The 21,845-nt window shown below is 44.1% G+C and overlaps 2 long non-coding RNA genes across 4 annotated transcripts in view; one reads left to right on the top strand and one right to left on the bottom strand.

Moving 5' to 3' along the window:
• Positions 1-497: 497 nt before the first annotated feature.
• LOC120097778 (uncharacterized) overlaps positions 498-21,845 on the bottom strand; it is a 33,826-nt gene continuing 12,478 nt past the window's right edge. For 2 of the 3 annotated variants that reach the window (XR_015641852.1, XR_015641850.1), the window contains 2 exons: positions 1,523-1,646; positions 498-756 (listed from right to left, as the gene is read on the bottom strand). This is a non-coding gene — a long non-coding RNA (uncharacterized LOC120097778). Of the gene's footprint in view, positions 757-1,522; positions 1,647-16,134; positions 16,289-17,881; positions 18,036-21,845 lie in introns of all 3 variants that reach the window. The other variant, XR_015641851.1, reaches the window with a different exon arrangement.
• On the top strand, positions 11,138-18,861 carry LOC102546657 (uncharacterized). Its single transcript, XR_015641849.1, has 3 exons — positions 11,138-13,855; positions 16,237-16,387; positions 18,013-18,861. It is a non-coding gene; the product is annotated as an uncharacterized LOC102546657 (long non-coding RNA).

The raw sequence follows: 21,845 nt of genomic DNA, 5'->3' as shown, positions 1-21,845 counted from the left end.
AGCAGAGCCCTCTGCAACAGAGATGTGCCTTGGTCCCCTGCAGTGTATGTAGCCCAGAGTCCTTGACCTCTGTCAGTAGGGTATGGAGACAATCAGATACAGGGGCACATCACAGAAATAACCCTCTTCTTCCTGGCTGTTCACAGTACTTCAATTAGAGGTTGCTCGGTGACTGTTTTTAATAAAGGCTGTGTAGGTAAAACCCCCAGTAGTGTGAACTTACAATTCAGTTAGAGATCCCAAACACAGTTCTCAGCATCCAGAACCAGTGACAGGGGTGTGGTCTGGTGCTTCTGGAACCTTTGCTATTAAGGGTGCAAAATGAGCACAGACAATGTTGTTTCAATGCTTTCCAGCAAGGAGTTGTAAAGCAAAGGCCAGCTTGTAGAACAAACCTTCAAAACAAGGCTCCTGCACCAGCCCTCTGCTCCAATCTCTGAGCCCACTCGTCCTGGAACAAACTTGAAGTGGGAAATCACTTGGACTCAGAAGCAAGCGGTGTGACTCATTGGTTTATTAAAGCTGGAATAAACAGAGGGAAGCAAGTATCTGTGGGAACAATGGGAAACATGAATGGTTTGTCTTTCGGAGAGCTTGAGTTTGTCCACATTTTGGCTGCCACGGGATACCCATTGCTGGTGGGATATTGTTTTCACAGAGTGTCTTTCCCCGCAGTTGGCACGACATCACATGCCTTCTGTGCTCTGCTCTGCTCTGCTCTGCCAGGGGAGGCCACTGCACTTACTGAGTCTCCCTCTAGAGAGACAATAGGACCCAAAGAGTAAGATGGGAAACACTTGTTAGGTAGATTAGGGACAATTTAGCCAGGGTGCAAGCAATAAGAAATCCAACATTACAGGACCCCAGGAGGACCACCCGTTCTATTAAATGTTCAGTGCTGTGTTCATAAATAGCAACAAAATTAAATGAGGATGAGGGGCTAATGGTTATCGCAGTGACTGGGGGAGGGGAAACAGGAGAAATGGGTGCTGTATAAAAACAGGCCATTGGTTGAGTCATTATACAGTATTTTACTTGTAAAAATTAGGAATGTCTGTAGAGAATAAAGTTGTCTAATTAGAAGTTAGTTAGAGCTGGCCCTATTTGCCCAGCTAAAGAGAACAGACTCATCGGGGTGATAAACCCTTTGAACTGTGTCTAAGTGCCCGCACTGTTTACTCGGAGGAAGGAAACTGTCAGTTGTGTTTGCTCACAGTGAGCCAGCCACAATGTGCCTGATGGATTTGGGACCAGTAAAGGAGATGCATGTAAAGTGTAGGAAACAAGAGGTTTATCACAGGATTAGATTTAAAAAGACAAAAGTGGGGGGTGGGGAGGAAACCCCTGGCAGTCATTGTCTGCTGTGAAACTTCAGGCTGGGGCTGTTTTGTTTGAGAGCTGGTCTCACATAGGAAGGGAGCACAGGCCCCTCAGATGTGAACTTTTTACTCAGCACATGAAGGAAGTCCCTACTTGCCTCCCTGCCAACCTCCTTCTTTTCAAGGGTAAGGGGTCAACTTACTTTAAATAAATTGATCATCAGGTACCAATGCGCACACCAATCTATCCACTGGAGAGTTCTTTTTCTTTCCAATAAATTTTCTTCATTGTCAATTAAAAGGAACATATAAACTGTGTGTCCTTACCTGCAATTGTCAATAGTCAGTATCATAAAAGTTTTTAATCAAGGAATTTTATTTAAAATTAAATAAAATTAATTAAGAATTAATGGGAAGCAGGTTTGAACCCATGCCTTTGTCTGTGCCTGAAATCAAATGTAAGATAAAGCCCATATTTACTCAAAGGAAGAAAACAAAGCAAATGCTGAAGGTCCAAGACCAAACGTGCGTGGGCATGAGATCAGGTACAATCCTTTCCAGGATTTTCCATGAGCCAAACCTATGTTACCTGAAAATGCACACGGTTCTTTTGAGCTAAATATGCTTACTTGACCAGTCAATACTGCTGTGAATGAACAGCACTCAAAGACAGTGCAGAAACACTCAGTGTTTGAAACTTTTCCCCAATTAGCCATGAACCAAATCGTATATTTCCAAAGAGTTCAGTGCTTCAAAACCACTGACAGATTGATAGGTTTCTGATGACTTACTCTGCTTCCAGACAACGCCCGGGTGTCAATACTATCATCTGAATACTTCAGGTTGGTCTCTCTCCACTTCTTGTGGATAAACAGTCTAGACCATGACATAAACACACACACACACACACACACACACACACACACACAAGCACATGCGCATGTGCTCATATACATAAACCATACATATACTATATGCTATAAACAAAGATACATACTAAATGCACATATTCTTATATTTTCTGTTAGGAAATTTTGTCATTTCTTAGCTCTATTTTGCTCAACTTAAAATAAAACAACTTTCTATAGAGTTAAAAAAATCTCACACTTTCCTGTGTTGATTCTTTTGCTGCTTTGGGTCTATAACTTCAAAGCGGAAAGTCATAACTTGTTTCTACCACATTGCATTTATTTCAAATGGGAGATTTTCACGAGCAATGAATGTTTCAGACTAGGGCACTGGTAAAGTTGGGCTTGCCTTGCAGTACACAGACACAAGTCCCATCCCCAGAACATACATAAAAAGTTTTGTGGGGCACAAGCTTGGAATCCCAGAGATAGGGAGGCAGAAGGAAGCAGATCCAGGTGGCTACGGCTCATTGTCCAGTAGACTAGACTTTAAGGTGAACTTTAGGGTGATGAAAAACCCTGTCTCAAAATAAATTGGATGACACCTGAGATTGTCTTCTAGCTATACAAACACACACACACACACTCTCTCTCTCTCTCTCTCTCTCTCTCTCTCTCTCCTATACATGCATGTGCACATAAACAAATATTTATCTGAAAGATAATGTATATTTTCATAGACATAAAGATGTTAGAGATGTTGGTTAGAATGAAAAAATTTTATTGCCCTTATTAAAAATAGTTCACTCAAAAAAACTAGGAATAGAATGTTTGTACCACCCATCAGTTCCACTTGCATACAAGAAATATGCAAAAGAATGAAAAGCAAATCCATTTGTCTGCCTGTTTGCCTGCCTGCCTGCTTGCCTGTTTGCCTGTTTGCCTGTTTGCCTGCTTGCGTCTTGCTTGCTTGCCTGCTTGCTTGCCTTGTTTGCCTGCTTGCCTGCTTGCCTGCTTGCTTGCTTGTCTGCTTGCTCGCTTGCCTGCTTGCTCGCTTGCCTGCTTGCTTGCCTGCCTGCCTGCTTGCTCGCTTGCCTGCTTGCTTGCTTGCTTGCTTGCCTGCTTGCCTGCTTGCCTGCTTGCCTGCTTGCTCGCTTGCCTGCTTGCCTGCCTGCCTGCTTGCTCGCTCGCCTGCTCGCCTGCTTGCTTGCTTGCCTGCTTGCCTGCTTGCCTGCTTGCTTGCTCACTCGCTTGCTTGCTCGCTCATTTTGAAGCAGGGCATTGCTATGCAGCTGTGGCTGATCTCAAGCTCCTGGTTTCCTGCCTCCACTCTTCATGCGCTTGCATCACAGGTGTGCACAACCACGACCAGTTTGAAAGCAGGACCTTGAAGAGATTTTCACACCCCTCTCTTCCTGTGGCATTCTTCACACTTGGCAAGAATTGAAGGTCTGATACATGTTCGAGTGCTACTCTGCCAGAATGGAAACTGTTCAACTTTTAAAAGTGAGGAAATCCCACATGGCAACAATATGGATGAACCTGAAAGACATCCCTCGGGGGGGGGGGGGACAAAAACCCAGGTTCAGAAAGCAAATACTGTGTGATCCTCCTACCTGAGACAGAGTAGGAACCACAGCAGTAGTTGCCATGATGTGTCTTAGCCAAAGTTTCCATTCCTGGGATTAAATACCATTGCCAAAAGGAACTTGAGGGGAAAGGCTTTATCTATATCAGCTTACAGTTCCACATCACCGTCCATCACCGAAGAAAGTTCCTACAGGAACTCAAGCAGGAACTGGGAGGCAGGAACTAAATCAAAAGCCATAGAAGAATGCTGCTTACTGGCTGGCTTTGCATGGCGTACTCAGCCTGTTTTCTTACACCATCCAGGACCACCTATCAGGAATAGCACCCTGCACAGTGGGCCCAGTCCTTCCACCTCTGTTACTAAGAAGCGTACCACAGAATTGTCCACAGGAAAATTTACCGAGATATTTTCTCAATTGAGAGTATCACAACCAGCTCTGACTTCTGTCAAGATGACATCGGTGCATCGAGGTTTGGCAAGCAAGAGATGGTATAGAATGATATAAAATGCCAATTGTGAAACCTCAATGATTGCTGGAGATCCACTACATACCAAGTGCCTCTACCTAGTGCAGTAGAATATATTTCCACATGGCTAATGTTCTTACTGGAATAACGCAAAAAATTGAATTTTTAAAGGATGCAAGGCAACTTTGAAGCAATAAACGTCTTCAATATTGAGTTTATTAAGCTTATTGTCATTTATGCATCTCTATATGTGCACATGCGTTCTGGATTCCCATGAAGGCCAGAAGAGGGTTTAGATTCCCTGGAGCTGCCTGTGAGTAATGGGAATCGAACTCCAGTCCCTGGGAAGAGAATCAAGTGCTCTTAACTACTGAACCATCTCTCCAGTCTCAAATCTTCAGTCTTAATTGTGGGGTTACCATCATAAGCATTACTTAAGAAATTAAGGCTGGAGAAAGAGACTGCTTCTTAAAACTATCTCAGACAACGGAGTAATTCCTGCACACACCTTTAATCCTTCTGAATAGGATTCTTATATACAGTTTGGGGATAGGTCAGGGTCTGACAGTAGGTACTTCCTATTGGTTTGGCCTGAGAGCTTGGGAATACATATTTGGAGGCGTGGTCCTGCTTTTATGACTGATCTGTCTTGAGTTTATGTGACCTGTGGTCATGTCCTCACCTGTGGAGGAGGGGCTTGGGGCGTTGCCCTATGTGACTGATCTGTCTCAAACCTCTCTACAGGGAACTGGGATGGGGAGGTCTGTAGCTATGTGAGAAGGGCCTGATCTCCTAGGATCCCTTAGGGTGCCCAGGACTTTGACCTAACTGGACCAGGAATCAGGATACCTTTTACAGTGTGCTGCCCCACACAGAAGTGCTACCTCAGTATTCCTTTTCCAAAGATAATCAGGGTATATCAAGATGCTTTTAGGGCTCTGAGCATAATCCCTTAGTGTCCAGATTCACAGAGAGTGGCACAGAAACACAATCTGTGGCTGTTGGTAACCAGCTGGGAGAAATCAAGCAAACAGAACATCAGCCTTTTCTCCTCCTTCTCCCTTAGCTCTCAAGCCTAGGAATAAACTGCTAATACTGGGAAGCAGATAAAGTGGGTGGAACTGGCCCGTTCATCTACCTTTACAGTAGTAGGTGTCCTCTTGTTACCAAAGCAATGCTGTTTTAACTCTACCCTTAATGACTTGATGTCTTTCTGAAATCCCTTTCCCTTCCAACCCCTGAATACACATACTGCTGAGTCTCTAACAGAGCCACACCCTTCAGGGTAATTGAGAATCTAAAGTTCTATTCCTTGGTAATGGGAGAAAAAAAAAACTCAAGCATTTTATTTATCCACTGCTATTATTCATGGTGGTTCCCTAGTGGGTCTTTGAATCTACAATCGTAATGGGAGTTTGATGACTCTATTCAATACTTCAAAGACTCTCTTAGTAATAGTTTGTATTGGTTTTTTTGAGCAAGATATACAATGTAACTGGAGCCAATAACCATATTATTAAACAAATTATCCTAGTATTAATATTTCTTATTGTCATTTGCTGGCGGCCAAACACTGTTTATTTTTACCCATTCAGTTTTAATCATCCTGAATGATTGAAATGAGGAAATGATTGATAACTCCTTACTAATGGGTTTTAAAAACCTACATGGAAATTAAGTGACTTAGAGATCCCTGAACAAAGAGTGGTCCCTTGACTCAGAGAGGTTGTTTCTCTGGGACAAGGTTTCAGTGGTTTCACCGCTGACCTGTGGGGTTCAGAGCAGTGACTCTCCACATCTTACCTGTGATGGTTCACGTTCATGAAAACTAGGTCCTCAAATTATGATACTGCTTTGGGAGATTGTAGAAATTTTGGACCTGGCACAGGGTCTAGACAGACAGAGGATTATGGGAGTAAATCTAGAAAGTTACAGTCCAGCCCAATTCCCACACAAGATTTCTGTTCTTTATTCCCCACTGCTGAGCCCCACCCCGGTCCTCGTCTACAGTTTGCTCAGTAAACCCCTTAGCCAAGTGATAGGCTTCAGTGCCATATATCACAGCACTGCCCCATCCAACGGCTCTCTTCTGCACTGAATCATTAAAGTTTCCTGCATTGTTAAAGATTGGCAATCACGTTCTTTCTTCTCCTTGACTAAGGGTAATGCCATAAAACATCTTTTGACCTCCCTCTTATGTCCAGATCCTTCCAAATTTCTTTTTGATTTCACATCAGACTCCTAGGAACCCTCAGGTTACTGTGTCTGAATCTTCTCCACCCTGCCTCCCTGAACTCCTTGAGGTAAGTTTTTACCCCCATTGTTGTCTGTGGATACAGTGAGTTCTGCTGTAGAATTCACTGCTGATGCCTTGGTAGCTCAGAGGGATGTCTCCTGAGATTTCTAATGGTTGCTGTTCCATTAAGTGAAAACTTGATTGAAAACAGTCACCCCTGAGGACCAGTGGCTGCTCGAGCTCTCCTGGGGTTTCCATCCCCTCAGCCTTCTCTTTCTGCACTTCTGTCTTTGCCTCCTTCCTTACTTTGTGCTCTTTATGTAGCTCCCCACTTTTCTGGTTCCTTCCCCCCTTCAGCAGGAAGAGCAACCTCATTGTAGACAGAACCCTCTCCTTACAAAGTTCCTATCTGCTTGGTCCAGCGTCATCAGCTGCCACACTCAGCACCTAGAGTGTGAATGAAAGCCTGGGGTTCTGACGTGGGAACTCTTACCAACCCAGAGCAAAGAAGACAGAAAGAGGCAGGCAGGCTGGAACACTTAATACACTCCTCAATTTGTCCCTTGCTGGGAATTCAACTTAGAGCCTAAAGCCTGTTGGGCAGGTATACTGGCTGGTTTTGTGTGTCTACTTGACACAAGCTGGAGCATCACAGAGAAAGGAGCCTCTCTTGAGGGAATGCCTCCATGAGATCCAGCTGTAAGGTATTTTTTCAATTAGTGATCAAGGGTGGGAGGGCTCATTGTGGGTGGTGCTTTCCCTGGGCTGGTAGTCTTAGGTTCTACAAGAAAGCAAGCTGAGCAAGGCAGTAACATCCCTCCATGGCCCCTGCATCAGCTCCTGCTTCCAGGTTTCTGTCCTGCTTGAGTTCCTGTCCTGACTTCCTTTGGTGATGAGCAGCAATGTGGAAGTGTAAGCTGAATAAACCCTTTCCTCCACCACTTGTTTCTTGGCCATGATGTTTTGTGCAGGAATAGAAACCCTGACTACGACAGCAAGTACTCTACAGCTGAGCTATATTTCTAGCCAATAGTTGTGAGTGTCACATTCAGCAATGCTTTCCCAGCCATTGTACAGTGACATTTGAGTTTTCTCTGTGACAGAAAGGTGGACGAGGCTCCCACAGGAAAGAGTTTGGTCTGTACTCTCCTCTGCTTAGGGTCACAGTGCTATCTACTGACACATTCCAAGCCCTTATAAAAGCTGTCAGGGTCAGCAAGCACACAGACTGCCCAAGAGAAACACCTATTAAGCATCATGAGCTAGATTTTACAGCTTCCAATAACATCTCCCTTTGAGTTTACCCAGAGCTCTGCTTTAGGTCTACCTAGCTTACAAGCTTGCTGTGTGACTCCAGGAAAGTCACAGAAACAGAGAATATGGCCTCCCAGTGACAGTTTTAAAACTATTGAATTCTTTATATATATTTTATATGTCTATCTCTATATGTAAAGAATTTGATATTAAAATTTCAATATATCATATGAATAGTATGAATATATTAATATATTTTATTTTATGTTTTATTTGTATGAATATATTTATATGATTTACGTATGATCTATTATAAAATATTTTGTATTATATAAAATATATTATAAGATAAAGATATGTACACATACACAAACACATGCACACACATATATATATATATATATATATATATATATATGCTGAATAAATGAGTCAAGTCAGTAGTCGAGAGCACTGGCTACTTTTCCAGAGAACCTGGGTTCAATTCCCATCACCCCTGTGGAAGCTCACAACTGTCTGTAACTCTAGTTCCAGGGAATCTGACACCCTCTCCTGGCTTCTGTGGGTTCCAGATGCGTAAGTGATGCATAGACATACATTACATACAGCAAAACACCAATACACATAAATAAAACAAAATAATTTTAAAAATTAAAAATGATTGTGACGGGTAAGTCTGAGATTGGATTTCTAGAAAGAGATTAGATATTTAACCTTAAAAAAACCTGGAAATTGAATGAGACTATCCAGGACATAAGCTAACAAAGTAAACATAAAGAAAATATGATGTCTTTTAAGAACCTTGCAGTTATGATTATGTGGTCAAAGTCAATGTCCTATGAGTGTCATGTTGATAATTCTTAACTCTGGTCCACTGGCTTCCTCTGGATTAGTTTATTCAGCTTTTACCTAGTTTAAAAAAAATGTTACCAGCTAAAATATCCTATCCTGGGCTACCACCATTGTAAAGTTCACAAGTCCGAGGTGACTGCAGGTTTGTTACATCCACTTCTTGCTGAGCTCCCTGGCAAATGCTTTCCTCCTAATTTTCTTCTGAGTTATCTCTGAATTCTATGTATTTGTCCTTATGTCATTACCACATAGTAGTCTCTCTCTCTCTCTCTCTCTCTCTCTCTCTCTCTCTCTTCCCCCCTCTGTGTGTGTGTATGTGTGTGTGTGTGAGAGAGAGAGAGAGGATGGGCAGAGTATAGAGGAGTGTGTATGTATGTATGCATGTGTATGTCTGTGTATGTGTGTGTGTGTGTTTGAGAGTGGATGGGCAGAGTATGGTGGAAGTGTGTATATGTGTATGTATGTCTATGTAGGTGTGGGTGGGAGTATCGGGGGAGTATGTGTGTGCATGTATGTGTGTGTAAGTATGTGTGTGTGTCTGAGAGTAGGTGGGCAGAATACAGTGGAAGTGTGTGTATGTATGTGTATATGTCTATGTATGTGTGTGTGAGTGGTTAGGCAGAGTACGGGGCAGTGTACATGTGTTTGTGTATGTGTGTATGTCTGAGAGTGGATGGGCAGAGTATGGTGGAAGTGTGTGTGTGTGTGTGTGTGTGTGTGCATGTCTATGTATGTATGTGTATGTGGGAGTATGGTGGGAGAGTGTGTGTGTATGTATGTATATGTGTGTATGTATGTATGTGTATGTATGTCTATGTATGTGTGTGTTGTGTTTGTGTGTATGTGATTGAGTGGGTGGGCAGAGTATGGGGGATGTATGTCTATGTATGTATGTGTATGTGGGAGTATGGTGGGAGAGTGTGTGTGTATGTATGTATATGTGTGTATGTATGTATGTGTATGTATGTCTATGTATGTGTGTGTTGTGTTTGTGTGTATGTGATTGAGTGGGTGGGCAGAGTATGGGGGAGTGTGTGTATGTGGGTATCTGTGTATGGGAACTACTCATCTGTTCATGCACAGGCGAAGGCTACATGACAATTTCATATGCTTCCTCAGTTGATACCCACCTTATTTTTGAGACAGATGCTCTTATTGAACCTGGACCTCACTCTTTCAGCTAGCTTGGCTGGCAAATGGCCACCAGGGATCCTCTTGTTGTTGCTCTTCCATGGCTATGCCTGGATTTTACTTGAGTACTGGGATCTGAACTCAAGTCCTCATAGCAGGGCAGCAAGCACTTACCCCTTGAGCCATCACACCAACCTTTCCTGGTGTTCATTATTAGGAAGACATGAATCCTACACTTTGGCCTAGAGAGATAACTCAGTAGTAAGATCACTTGCTGTGAAAGCAAGAGGACCTGATGTCGAATCACCAGCACCCATGGAAAAGTCAGGCATGGCAGTGCACACCGGGAACTCCAGAAATGAGGGGGAGACACAGTAGCCTCTGCTCACCAGTTAGCCAGTTGATCCAAAGAATGAGCTTCTAGTTCAATAAGAAAAGATGTCTGAAAGAAAGGAAGATAGGTGAGTAGATAGATAGATAGATAGATAGATAGATAGATAGATAGATAGATAGATGGGTAGATGGGTAGATGGGTAGATGGGTAGACGGGTAGACAGGTAGACGGGTAGACAGGTAGACGGGTAGACAGGTAGACAGGTAGACAGATAGGCAAGAAGACAGGTAGACAGGTAGATAGGTAGACAGACAGGTAGACAGGTAGATAGGTAGATAGGTAGGTAGATAGATAAGAAAATGTCATAATGCCTTCCCATGTGTGTTCATGGACACTCAAACTTCACACTCTGTACAGACTCCAGTGCAGATATCACACAGATAAAAAAATAAATGAAAAAAAGTGAATCTATTCCTTCTCATGTAAGGTTGTGCCATCTTCCTTGCATTGTTCATGAGAGTGAAACAGGTCTATGTTGTGAAATGGTTTGAGGGCGTGACTACAAAACCAAATGCCCTTTGTCTGCCCTTGGCATTTGTTCCTCCATCTCCTAGTCTTAATTCTTGTTCCTGCTGTTTAGAAGAAGTTAAAAAGATCCAAACCAATTCTCTGAGCCCAAGAGTTTAAAAACATGACCGGAGCACGTTTTCTAAATAAAGACATTGCAAGCCCAAATTCTGAGGCTACCGGCTTCTATTTTCAAAAGGCAAAGGACAATATTTTATGCTGGAGTTGCTGTAATATAAATAACCCCGTCTGGAGAAACCTTTCTGCCAATGTCTCGCAGCCCAGAGGACGGGCTGGGTCCTCGAAGAGACCTGAGAGAGAATCAGGGGAGAGTTGGAGGTTTCCTGTCTTTGTGACGAGTTTACTAATTAAATCTTAATTGTAAACCAAGCTGAGCAAAATTCAAATGAACCTCTGGTGCCAGAAGCCAGGTTATTATGATGGAGTTGTTTATAAGGACAGGAAAACGACTTTCTAAACATCACATTCCTGTGCAGGAGCCAAGACTCTGAGGAAGTCCCCCCATGAGGAGAAGCTCAGAAGGGAATAGTGAAGTGACTAGGGACTTGGGATAACTGAGCAACATCCAGAGATCCTGGTCCCTTGAATTCAGCCATTGCCAGAGGCTGCAATATTCTCCTCATGGACCACCAAAGCCCTGGACTGTGGGCAATGCAATGGGCTTTTGCCCTTTAGCACAAGTGGCCCAGCATTTCGGCAGTGAAGCGATATGGCGACACTGGGGGTGGAAATGTCTTTTTCTTCATAAATCCCTGGTTGCCCTATGGGAAAAGAAGCTGTGCAACTGGACAGAAGCCCGAAAGCTTCAGACAAACGGAGTCACGTAACGGAAAACTCAAGAAGTTGGTCGTCCTTCCTCTTAGCATGACCACTGAGGTGAGGTACAAACCAGGAAAGAAATCAAGGCAAACCTCGCACGTTTCCGTACATGGTTCGGGATAATGTGTTACCAGTTTAGGAGAGGAAAGCCCAAATGCACCTTGTCCCACTTAGAAGTGCTTGGCTGTTGTTGTTAGTGGAGGTGGGTGAGTGGGTGGGTGGGTGGGTACACGTGTGCATTTTCTCTTATTCATTTCTTTAAGTGAATCTAGCTGGCTGAGGCAGCATATACCTGTAACCCCAGCACTCAGGAGGCGAAGGTAGGAGAAGACAAGAATGTAAGTGCTGGGCCGCCTAGCACTGTCTCCATACACAAATCAAATGAGTAACTTGCCTTAGGGCTTGTTTTTGTGGCGCACGCGTGTCTGTGTGTGTACATGCGTGTGTATGTGTGTGTGCAGGCGCCTGTACATGTGTGCATACCTGTAGGAGCCAGAGGAAAATCTGGCAGTCATTTAGACTGCTGTGTACCTTGTTTTGTTTTGTGTGTGTGTGTGTGTGTGTGTGTGTGTGTGTGTGTGTGTCAGAATCTCTCTGGCTTTGAGCAAGCCTTAGTATCAACAAGAGCGACATGAGGGGCGGACGAGATGGCTAAGCCTTTAAGAGCACTCACTGCTCTGACAGAGATTCCGAGTTTGGTTTCAGCCTCTATGTCAGATGGCTCACAAGTGCCTGTAACTAGAGTCTCAGGGCATTTGACCATCCCTCTGGCCTCTTCAGGCACCTGCAGGCACGCACACATGCACGCATGCGCACACGCGTACATGCGCACACATAAACACACACACACAAACACACACACACACAGGCATGCATGCACACACACACGTGCAAATAAAAAATTAAAAAATAAACTGAATTTTAAAAGATCTACACCAGACATGAACAATACACGACTCCGTTATTTACAGGCTAGGACAGGGGCTTTAAAAACAATGTTAAAAGTTATTATTAATATGGATATCTGTGGTTATTGTCAACCTGACTGCTGTTCATGAGTCACACCCCTGGATGCCTTTGAGGTTGTTCCCACACAATCTTAACTGAGGAAGGATTGGGGCACCCACTGGTGGCTCTATGAGCTGGGGCCTTGGGCTGCGTAAAGAGAGGTGGCCAGCTGACTACGGGCACTCACCTCTTGCCTACCAGCCAGCCAACCTGATGAGCTAGCCACAAGGACTATCTCCAAGTACAAAGTAGATGCTATTTAAGCGGCTACAACTACAGCTTCGCTGCCTCCTCACTGTGGAAGCCACGTGACAGCTGTCTGCCACCCTGATGTTAGACATCCACGGCCGTGAGGGACTATGCCTTCAAACTCTAAGCCGATACAAGCTTTTCTTTCCTTAAGTGGCCTCTGTCAGATAACACATCACAGCAGCAATAAAAGTATACAATACACCATCATTTGACTTTTAATTCAAGAACACTGCCTCTCTCTGGGGAGTCCACCTCTAACTCTTTGATCCACTTTCTGAATTATTCCCATAGAGAACTTGGGACTGCCTACTCTCTATTTACTCAGTAAAAATCAAATTGTTTTTAATGGATCTTTCCTCAAATCTCCAGTTGTTCTTTTGTTTTCCTGTTAATGGATACAGAGGCTACATGTAGATAGTAAAACCCCTTCTCCTCTTTGGAATCTTCTGAGGCATGGTATGTGTAGGCTCCATTTTAGCCTTGTCTGTCCTCGAGGTAAATGTCACATTAATCATGAGAGAGGAATTGGGCCACTCTCAAAAGGCTTGATGTTTGAACCAAGGACATCAGTGGCTCCAATGAGTTGCAGAATTTTATCTCATCGATTCCTACACAGACAAAGGTTACACATCATCCCAATATGGGATCAAAAGGTTTTACTATTGTTTGGAAGCTGTTGAGTGTTGGAGAGAACAGGCACACCAGAATGTGGAAGGCAGAAGGCAATGTTAGTTGTGACTCCTCAAGCACCATCCATTTTGTAGTTTAAGACAGGGTCTCTTTGTCGTGGAAGTTAACTGATTAGGCTGGCTGGCCAGACAGCACGCCCTGCGAATCTGCCTGTCTCTATCTCCCCATGACTAGAATTACAAGAGTGGGCCACTTTATCTGGCTTTCTAAATGTGGGCTTTGAGGGCCCAACTCAAATTTCCATGCTTGTGAGGCAAGCGTTTTACAATCAAGCCACCTTCCCAGCCCCAAGTGTTTTCTTGTTTGTCCTTTTGATTTACCAACCAATAAAATCTGTGTGTCACTCTCTCTCTCCACCACAACTTATACCATGCCAACAACTGTTCGAGAGTCACTGAGAATCGACCAGTCATAGGAACGCCAAGGACATAGATTCTCTGTTGCAGCTGGATAGACTTGTGGGCAGGTGAGTAGATCTTATGAAACTCAGTGATCCATTGTTTTTTACAAGAAGAGATTAGATTCATGCAGAGTCGACCAGCATAATTCTATCTAGAAAATGAACCCCAGGACCCCCACCAAAAGTCCAGCTTAGCTTTCTCAGGTCCAGAAAACTTCTGGAGAGAATTCATGTGTCCTGACAGATGTCAGATGGCCTATTTCTTGGTTGTGCTTGGCTTGGTGGTAATGGTGGGAGGTTTGGGGAGAGGGTTTTTTTATATTGATTTGTTTTATTGTTGTTTACACACAAAGTCTTCTTATATAGCCTAGCTGACATGGAAAGAGTTATTGTAGCCTAGGCTGGCCTTCAACTCTCAACAATCATACCCAAGCCTCCTGAGTGCTGGGATCACAGGCCTGAGTCAACACAGTTGGCTTAGAAGTCAATTTTCATTGACAGTTTATTTACCAAGAGAAGACTCCAGCTTTCACAAGCATGTAATCACCTGTCCTGATACATCTATAGCTGCAAACTTTCAAATGTCTTACCTTACTTGTTAAATACAGAAATTGGTGAGTTTTAAGAAAGTGTGTCTCTTACTCATCTTACCATCTCTCATCTACAGGTCACAAGAATAGTGTAAGGCACAGAGACACACACCTGTTGTCCCAACACTTAAGAGGCAAAAACGGGAAGACTGTGAGTCAGGAAAGACCAGATCACTTGGGGTAAAATATGTCTCAAGAAAAAAAATTAATTAAATTAAAAATAGAAGCTGAAAGAGATGAGTAGCCTATGACAAAGGCATTTTCCCATGGTCTTCACAATCCATTATAGGATCGTGCAAGATAGACCTAAATCAAAGAAGCAATGCCTACCTTTTGTTCCAATGAGGTGGCTAGGTCCTGGTGGGATGCCATAGCAAAATCTGACATCGGGGGTTTTATATTATTTTACTTCTTTAATTAAAAATGGATATACACCTCCTCCAATTAAGCATTCCTTTTACCTTAGAAATGGATTTCATGGATGTGAAGTGATAACCTAAGCTAGACTCAAAAGTGCTATTAGTCTGTGAGAAGCCAGGCGTAAAGCAATTCCAGCTTACCAGCCAAAGGTCAGATAAGTCCCCTTGACAAGCTTCACAGCTCCCTGTAACACTCCACTGCTGAAGGCCACAGGCCACGGGATGTTGTAAGTGGCTGCCATGTTTCTAACTAAGCCTCTGTGTTCAGTGCCACAATACCTAATTTCATGTCAGAAGAAATCCTCTCTCTCTCTCTCTCTCTCTCTCTCTCTCTCTCTCTCTCTCTCTCTCTCTCTCTCTGTGTGTGTGTGTGTGTGTGTGTGTTTGTGTGTGTGTGTGTGTGTGTGTGTGTGTGTGTGATATGTGCGTATTGAGTATGCAGGTACCTGTGCAACTCTGTGTGTGTGTGTATGTATGTATGTTTGTGTATACCTGAGCTAGAAGTCAACATGGTGCATACATACATATATATTTATGATATCACACACACACACACACACACACACACACACACACACAACCCCAGAAACCAACCTTGGGTGCCATCCCCCAGATGCTGTCACTTTGTTTTTTGAGCCAGTATATCTCACTGGCCTGAAACTCACAAGTTAGTCCCAGGAAGACCTAAGGATCCAACTTCTCTCTGCCTCCCCAGTAAAAGGATGACAAGTAGGTAAGGCGCTGGACTGCTGGCTGCTATTTTTTTATGTGGGTTTTAGGAATCAAGCACAGGTCCCTATGTTTGCAAGGCAAGCATTTTACTAGCTAAACTATCTCCCCTGTTACAAATACTGAGTTTTAGAAATGCCAGAACCTCTCTGCATGTTTCTGTCTCTTCCTGATTGTCTCTATTTTTCTCTTTATGTCTAGCTCTGTCTGTCTCTGTACGTATCTCTCTGTGTGTCTCTTTCTGTGTCTATCTCTGTCTCTGTCGCTCTCCTTCTTGCTCTTTCGTCCCTTTCTGTTTCTTTTTTCTGTTTCTGACTCTCTCTCTCTCTCTCTCTCTCTCTCTCTCTCTCTCTCGTGTGTGTGTGTGTGTGTGTGTGTGTGTGTGTGTGTGTGTGTGTGTCCCTGTCTTTTTCCCCCAACTTCCTCCTCTCCTTTCATATTTTAACAAGAAAACTCTGGCTTCTGAAACCCAGATGGGTTTTGGTTGCTCCACCAGACCCTGCCTCAGGGATGTCGGAGATCACATTTGGTGGATTGCTAGCTCTGACACCTTCCAAACTCATGTGGCCTCTGCACGAAAGGAGGCAGCTGCAAGGGAGGAACCTGCCTGTCCTGCCTGATGACAGGGAGGTGATGGCAGAGGGTGGGTGGATCTGGAGGCACTTCTCAGGTGATGCCGAAAGAGCTTCTGGCAATTTCCGTCTTCCAGGTGCAGCTCTGAAAGCCTGAACTGGCTGCTGTTCAGCTGAGTCCTTGCCACCCTGAGAGCAAGAGATCAGGCCGGGACAAGCTTCAGAGGCCTGGTATAAAGCCATTGAAAAAGACAGCAGCAACTCTCAGCTAGGAAACAACCAAAGCAGGTACTTCACCCATTTGTGCACTAACTGATGCTTACCCTGCGCACACTGGCAGAAGAATTACCATGTTGTGGAGGATCATGAAGCAAGAGGTATTCTATTCAGGAAATATTGTCTGATTATATGGAGAAAAGCAATCATTATCTACTGGAAGTGGGAATGTAAGTCAGCAAACACATGATGGTAAATGGTTCCACAAAAACTTAAAAATTAGAATGGCAGGACTAGCATATGATCCAGTATTTTCTCATGCCACAATCAAAGGAAATGACCCAATAGCTGTACTTATTGTCTTTCCCTCTCTTTTCCTTTTCCTCTCTCCCTCTCCCTCCCTCCCTTCCCCTCCCTCCCTCCTCTTCCTCCTTCTCCTCTTCCTCCTCCTCCTCCTTCTTCCTCTCTCTCTCTCTCTCTCTCTCTCTCTCTCTCTCTCTCTCTCTCTGATGTATCTGTGAAGGCCCACATCCCATAATATACATATGGTAGTCAGAGGACAAGTTTACAGAGTTAGTTCTCTCCTTTGGCCTTTACACTTGTTCTAAGGATTGAACTCAGGTCCCCAGACGTGTGTGCTGTACGGTTCTAATATGCTGAGCCCCAAAACCAGAATCTCAAGGAGATGCCTGTGTTCACTGAAACATTAACCACTATACCACAAAGTCCTATTCAAAATCTGAGTTTGTTAGAAGTGCAATAACAAAATACCACAGACTGCATGGTTTAAACAACAAAACAGTATTGGTCCACATTGGAGGTTGGCAGCCCAATGTAAAGATACCAGCAGGATTTGTTCCTTCCAAGGCCCCTCTGTGCAGCTCGCAAATGGCTGAGTAGACAGGAAAAATGGTATATTAACACAGTCAAATATTATTCACTGATGAAAAATGAAAGTTTCAGACTTCCTTTTTTTATGTAAGAACATGACTCGTGTTGCATCAGACTGCTCCCTAAGGGTCTCATTTTAGCTTAATTTCCTCCTTGAAGATTCCACATCCAAATACAGTCCCATTCTGAACCAAGGCTTATGGCTTTGAGATACTGGTTTGGAAGGACTCAACTCAACCTAACACATAGTCCCCTTCCTTACTCTGTGAGGAGTTAGTATTTTAACATGTGAATCAAGGCATGTGCACATCATCAAATAAAACGTCTCAATACAAAAGCAGGCCTCAGGATGGATATGGCCCGCAGACCCCAGGATGCTCCCTGGTTTGCAGTGTTATATAAGGCTGCTAGATTTTTACATAGATGGGGAGGAGTAAAGACCAAAGAACAAGATCTCTGTAGGATCGCCCAGGGATTGAGTGGGCATCTGAGCCCAATCCACAGTACCCAGTGGATTCTCCCAGCCATGTGAAGCCACTCTGGTACGTGTGTGGATGGGGCAGGGGTGGGAGGAGGGGAAGGGGTGGATGTCGGTGAGCAAAGTGAACACAGATGAGTGCTGCTGGGAAATTCCAGGGGACGCAATGATAGGAGGACCAAGCTTACAGTGCTTACCCAGAATGCTCTTGAGCAAGGCTTCCTACACAAGTAGATGTGAGTTGTGTTCTAGAGGCACGAAGAACTTCCTGTTCACCTACACATTTGCACAAGTCACACTGATATTTGTCCCTTTCCCATTGCAACAGAAAAACACACTAAAACGAGCACTCTGTGAAGAAAAAGAAAAGGTTTGTTTCGCTCAGTCTTGGAGGCTGAAAGTTCAAGACTTAGTTTATCCTCTTGTAGACCTTTATGGCAACCTGGTGACAGAGCCGTGCATGGAGAGACTGGAAGACAGAGAAGGACTCAGAAATGCACAACTTCTCTCTCATCACAACTGAATCCTGCACCGACAAATTCAGGGTCTCATAGGAATGCTTTAGCCTTCTCACAAAGGCTCAACCCCCATGACTTACCCCCACTAGCACTACCTTTTAAAGGCTCTGTTGCCTTTTAGGACCACCACAGGTATGCACATATACCCAGACCATAATGAAGCAGTAGCAGCTGCTATCTGAAGCAGGCTTCTCCCTGTATCCCTGAAGTTCCTTCTATTACCTGAGCTCCAGAGCTGCATTTTCTCCCCATCACTCCATCACTGTGTGTATAGATCCAATATTCTATTTTGCCTTAACCTTGCTTTCCTAGACTGTTTCAGCTCCATGCATGCAGATATTCCAGGATGCCCCATCTTGAAATATTCTTCCTTAAGCCCCCAGCCTGTTGATGATTCCTAAGAGCAGTCTATGCCCACTTCTAACTAAAAGCTCCGGGTTCCATTCCCAGCATTCCACTGTGGACTCATGGAAAGTCACGTGGGATCACTTCTGCGTCCATGGCTGCTAGCTCTAATGGCGTCGCCAGGTCACTCTGCATTCTTTTTTTATTTAAGCTACCCATCTTAGGGATCATTTGTCGTAGCAATTGTGGATATCAATATATTTTTCAAATACCATAAAAGGAAAGAGGCTACCTAAACTTTATTACTCACTGAATCCCAGTCGTCATGTTCCTTATTTCTAGTTCCATGGGATACCCATGGCCTACATGCCTGCCAAGGTCAGCTCCTCCTTGTAGTTTTAACTACACGGAGCTTCATCAGTCAAGGTCCATTTGGAACCCCCTCCAATACCGCCCCGGTTCGTGTGGAACACGGTTATCAAGTGGACTTTATGGATGATGCTGTTCCTCTGTGTGACGCTATTGACTCTAACACCTGAGTCCTCACTTCGCGCACCTCCCAAATCTCTGTCCTTTGAAAGCCACTGTAAGAGTCACACATTCTCAGGGTCACATTAGGTACTTAGCAAACATGTAACATACACAATGTGAAGATGAGTGTTTTGCACAGGACAATCAGGGCCAGTTGGCTGACTCAGCAGATAAGGATGCTGGCAGTCAGGCATAAGAACCTGACTCAGCCCAGGGACTCCACACGGTGGTAACAGAGAATCAACTTCTGTGAGCTATCCTCTGGACACACACACACACACACACACACACACACACACACACACACACACACAGAGCGTAATTAATTTATTAGAGATATAGAATGTGAAAATCCACCACCCACTTAGAACTACCATTTATTAACTATAAATGTATCAGGGATGTCAGATTTGTTATCTTAACTCCCCCCCCCCAGTCATCTTGGCAAGATAGAGCACCACTATTTTTCTGTCCCTGTTTTCCCCATATAAAAGTGTGAGCTCTGGGGTTGGGGATTTAGCTCAGTGGTAGAGCGCTTGCCTAGCAAGCGCAAGGCCCTGGGTTCAGTCCTCAGCTCCAGAAAAAAAAAAAAAAAGACAAAAAAGTGTGAGCTCTGGAAAGATCTATTTCCCAGCCAAGGAAGAGGCGAGACTGAGAATTAAACATGCGGACTGGCTGAGAATGACACAGTGTGCGTTGGAGAGATTCACTGTTTTCCTTAGTGGTGTTTGATGATCGACTGGTTTCAGAACCAAAGGGCATTTTCTTCCTCATCCCGTGGAGGTCTCCTTTAGAATATGCCCTTAATTAAGACCCAGCATTCTGCCTCTGATGGCTGTGCTTTATAAAATTATGAAACCCAGCACAAAAGACAGTGGGGTGGGATTCTGGGACTTTATCACTGAAAAGTAATTCACATGTACAAGGTAAAATCCCTGTGGGGCATAGCGGCATACACGCTTAATACCAGCCCGTGGGTGGCAGAGGCAAGCAGATCCCCGAGTTTCAGGGCAGTCTGTTCTACAGAGTGAGTTCCAGGGCAGCCAGGGCTGCACAGAAAACAACAAAACAACAAAACAGAAAAAACCAAAAACACAAAAAAGCAAAAAACAAAAACAAATTGTCTCTAAAGAATACATTTTTAAAAAGCAAAGCAAAATAATAAAATAAAATGTTAGATCCCTACTGGACATTTGATTTTTTGCCTAGTACTTACTTTCTCATAAATATTGGAATACAGATGGAACTCACTCACATACAGCATGATGCATACACATAACATTTTTCTTTAACCTCACCCAGAGACCTTCTCTCCTAAACTTTGGTGACACTTCTTGTTTTCCCAGCAGCCCTGCAAAGCTGTTCTTCTATTGTTCATCATGGAGTTCTTTGCACCCTTCAAGGGCCAGGTCAAATACCACTTCCTCTGGGAAGTCTTTTTGCGTTCCCCATCCTTGGCTGCTTCAAAAACCACAGGAGAACAGGTTTCTGAGCCCTGTGAGTGAGAAGGGAGGAGTTGGTTCCCAGACCTGTGTGAGGTTTGGGAGCTTGCAGAAACAGGCCCCCTCCCTCTGCCAAGTGAGGAAAGTACCCACTGCTGAGTGAACCAGGCTTCTTTATACTGGACTTCTGCAGCTGGGCAGTGTGTAAACTTGTTCCCCATTCTTCTTCTCCTTTCCTTTCTTTTCTTTTCTTTCTTGTCTCCGTGTGTGTGTGTGTGTGTGTGTGTGTGTGTGTGTGTGTGTGACAGAGACAGAGACAGAGACAAAGAGACAGAAATAAAGAGAAAGAGAGACAGAGAGAGAAAGATGGGGGTCTTATGTAGCCCAGGCTAGCCTCCAATATGTGATGTAGCCAAGGTTAGCTTCAACTTCCACCTTTCAAGCCCAGGACTTACACTTGTGCAAGACCCAGTTCTGTCATGCTGAAGACAGAACTCAGGGCTTTATACCTGATAGGCAAACACTCTAGCAACTGAGTGGCTTCCCCAGGCTTGCAATCCCATTTTCTCATCAAGAGTTCTAAGACCAATGCTGTTTCATAGCCACAAACAAACCTGCAAGAAGGAAGAGGGGGGAAGGAAGTGGGGGAGGGAGAGGAGGAAGGAGGAGGAGGGGGAGGAGGAAGAGGAGGGGGAGGAGGGGAAGAAAGAGGGGGGGGAGGAGGGGGAGAAGGAGGGGAAGGAGTAGGAGAGGAGGGAGAGGGGGAGGAGGGGAGGAGGAAGAGAAGGGGGAGGGGAGGAGGGAGAGGGGGAGGAGAAGGAGGAGGAGGAGGAAGAAGAAGAAGAAGAAGAAGAAGAAGAAGAAGAAGAAGAAGAAGAAGAAGAAGAAGAAGAAGAAGAAGAAGAAGAAGAAAAAGAAGAAGAAGAAGACGACGGCAGCGAAATGGAACAACCCTGGGAACTAGGGCCTGGTAAGAGTTGTGGTTAGAACTAAACCACACATTAATTTACCTGTTTTTAGGGCAATGAAGACTCAATTGTATAAAATTACAGACAGCTACCATTATAAATCATGTTGACAACCAGAGTACCTTTTTTTAACCACTTCGTCTTAAGTCTGTGTTTCTGATATTTCATTGAACATTAAAAGAAAGAGAGGGAAAAAAAAGAAGCAAAGGGAGTGTTTTCAGATTAAAACAGATCCACTCGTAATGTCTGTTCTAACGTACTGGGCTCAAAAGACTTTCAATTAGATGAGCCCAGACAAGCAATAAATACTGAAAGTGAAGTTGAAAATAATTCCCAAGCTGTAATTTATAGACACCA

The sequence above is a fragment of the Rattus norvegicus genome, chromosome 17 (assembly GCF_021556685.1).
Source record: "Rattus norvegicus strain SHRSP/BbbUtx chromosome 17, alternate assembly SHRSP_T2T, whole genome shotgun sequence".
Classification (NCBI taxonomy): domain Eukaryota; kingdom Metazoa; phylum Chordata; class Mammalia; order Rodentia; family Muridae; genus Rattus; species Rattus norvegicus.
The sequence above is the reverse complement of the archived record's forward strand: the minus strand, read 5'-3'. Positions and strand labels throughout refer to the sequence as shown.